The following is a 2,746-nucleotide window of genomic DNA, read 5'->3' on the forward strand; positions in this document are numbered from 1 at the left end:
TTTTTGAGCTCTTTAATAAACATTAATAATAGGCTTTTAAGGTTTCTGAAAGTATCACACCAGGTCACATTGGCATAGTAACACGAAACATTATTAAATTTGTACTTTTTGACTATGAAATCTCCTTGATAAATTCCAATATTCTCGCTCCAAAAACCTCTCTCCTGTATTTGAATGGGTTTTATTCAAATCTGCAAGTTTGAAGGCCATTTGACTCATTTTGAAGGGATTTAACTAATTTAGCTGCCTTCAACTGAAATTGGCGGAGATATTCATGTGTGATAAGGTGAAAAACAATGAAAATATGGGTTTATACGTGGCTAGCTAACCTGTTTAATATTTGTTATGTCTGCATCTAAATATTGGATTTTCACTTTCCTCCAGGTTAGATGTGCAATTATGGAAGGTGGTCGTGATCGCTTTCACATTGATGAAAGTTATTTTTTTGTTGGAGCATTATTTGGCACCAAGCATGTGATCTATACTCAAGCATCGTTGATCTCAACTGGGAAGCAGTGGTTAAGTAACAAGGTCGTTCTCAATTTTAAAGATTATGTGCTAAAGATACTTGTAGAAAGAATGAATGTTTTCCCATTGAATTATACTGAGTATGTTCCTTGTCATGATTTAAAGTAAATCAAAACTCTGAAAATTTTGAATTATTCTCGAAGAGTGAATTTGGAAAGAAATTTATCCTCTCCACTTGAGGAACAACATTTCTATTTAATACCTCCTCCCGAAGAATACAAGGTCCTGATAAAATGGCCAATCAATAAAGATTATGTGTGGCGAAGCGATATGAACCACTCACATCTACAAGAAAATCAAAGGTGGGAAAAACTAGGTGCATAAGCAGGGTAAACTATGGTGGTTCCCTAGTGGTGGTACTCATTTCAAGCATGGCGATTCAGAGTACATCCAAAGGTTGGGAAACATGATAACTAATGGAACAATGGATTTACGAGCCGCAAGAGTGGTGCAAGTTCTTGATGTTGGCTGCAGTTTTGCAAGTTTTTCAACTTATCTATGTCTACTGGGTATACACACAATGTCATTTTCTCCAAGGGATGGGCATGAGAATCATATTTAATTTTCTCTTGAATGAGGAATTGGTGCCATGATTGTAGTTCTTGGTACAAAAAAACTAGCTTATCAAAATAATTCATTTGAAATGGTCCATTGTTCATGTTTTCGTGTTGATTGGCGTGAAAATGATGGTGTTCTGCTGTGAGAAGTCGATCACCTTTTGAGAGCTAGTGGTTACTTGTTTATTCTATGCCTCCTGTTTATGGGAAGGATAAATATTATCCTGATAAATGGGAGAAGTTGATGTCTGACAACTTCAACGTGTGGGAATCTCATTGCTCGTCAAGTTCAAATGGCAATTTGGTTCAAGCCAGGAGATAATGAATGCCAACTAGAGAACGAAAAATACAAAAGCTTGGTTTTATGTGATAAGGCACATGATCCAAAACAATCATGGAATAAAGCATTACAAAGTTGTCTAATTTTAATTCCATAAGCAAAGAACACTTGACAACTTCCTCCATTGCTAGAGTATCAATCTTCCCTAAATAACATGAGAAAGTAGGGATCACTGCTGAAAATGTTAGTGCAGACACAACATTTTGGCAATGAAAAATCAATGGATATTGGACATTTATGAATGTCAGTAAATATGATATTCAAAATGTAATGGATATGATCTCTTTCTATGGAATATTTTTTGTTGCTTTAAGCAAAAAACCACTTTGGGAGATGAATATAAATCGTTCAAGGTCAAGGAATACTTTACCTGCTATTGATGATAGAGGCTTGATTGGATCTTTTCATGATTGGTGTAATCCATTTTCTACTTATCCACGTACATATGATTTGGTTCATGCATTCTGATTGTTTTCATACTACAGAGGCGATGGCAGAGGTTTCCAAATAGAAGAAATTATACTGGAGGTAGATCATATTCTTTGCCCATTGGGATTTTTCATCATCCGAGATGACTCAACCATGATCTCAAAAGTGGCAGATATTGCACCCAAGTTTCTTTGGGATGCAAAAGTATATAATTTGGAAGGCGTTGGAAACCGAGGAGAGAAACTACTAATTTTCCAAAAGGTGTTGGAACCTATCCTTCAGTAGGGTATTGTGATGTAGGTAAAGTTCCCTCTGGGGATAGAGGCAACCCCTCTAGCCCTAGAGTGGGTCTAGTCACAACAAGACAAATACAACAACTAATTTCTTAAATAGTCATCATTGAAAGATCCTACCTTATGCCGGTGTTCGATGCAGTCTACGTTATGCTACCCCAGCTATCGCTTCCTTCTCCTTGATGAGTGATTCATTTGAAACAACATAAGAGAACAACGAAACACATAATAGAGCACAACAATGAACTATTTACTTACAAAGTCAAGGAACCATAAGCTATCAAATATATTTCATACATGATATAGGACACAACCATTGATTGTATTAATATGAGCAAAAGTAAAGCTTACAACCATGCCTTGATGTCGCAAGATTCCTTGAAGGGTCCAGTCAGTATGTCTCTACAAGAATTGACTCTCAAAAGGTCTCCCAAAAAGGCTGATAACTCTCTCCCTCACCCAAGAGCACTAGTATAAGGCTAAGGCAATCCACAACCAATTGCTAGACTATCAATAATTCACACTACAAACTATCAATCCAACACCAAGAACTAGCTAATTTGCTCACTACCAAAAAACTAGCTGATCATAGCAATGGA

At 36.5% G+C, this 2,746-nt stretch overlaps 1 pseudogene; it reads left to right on the forward strand.

Annotated features, from left to right (window-relative positions):
* The first annotated feature begins 361 nt into the window (after positions 1-361).
* Positions 362-2,139, forward strand: LOC149187091 (putative methyltransferase PMT6 pseudogene; annotated as a pseudogene).
* Positions 2,140-2,746: the final 607 nt, after the last annotated feature.

Source organism: Pinus tabuliformis, chromosome 3_1, assembly GCF_031772625.1.
Source record: "Pinus tabuliformis cultivar Carrire ecotype Pingquan chromosome 3_1, CPIR1, whole genome shotgun sequence".
NCBI lineage: Eukaryota > Viridiplantae > Streptophyta > Pinopsida > Pinales > Pinaceae > Pinus > Pinus tabuliformis.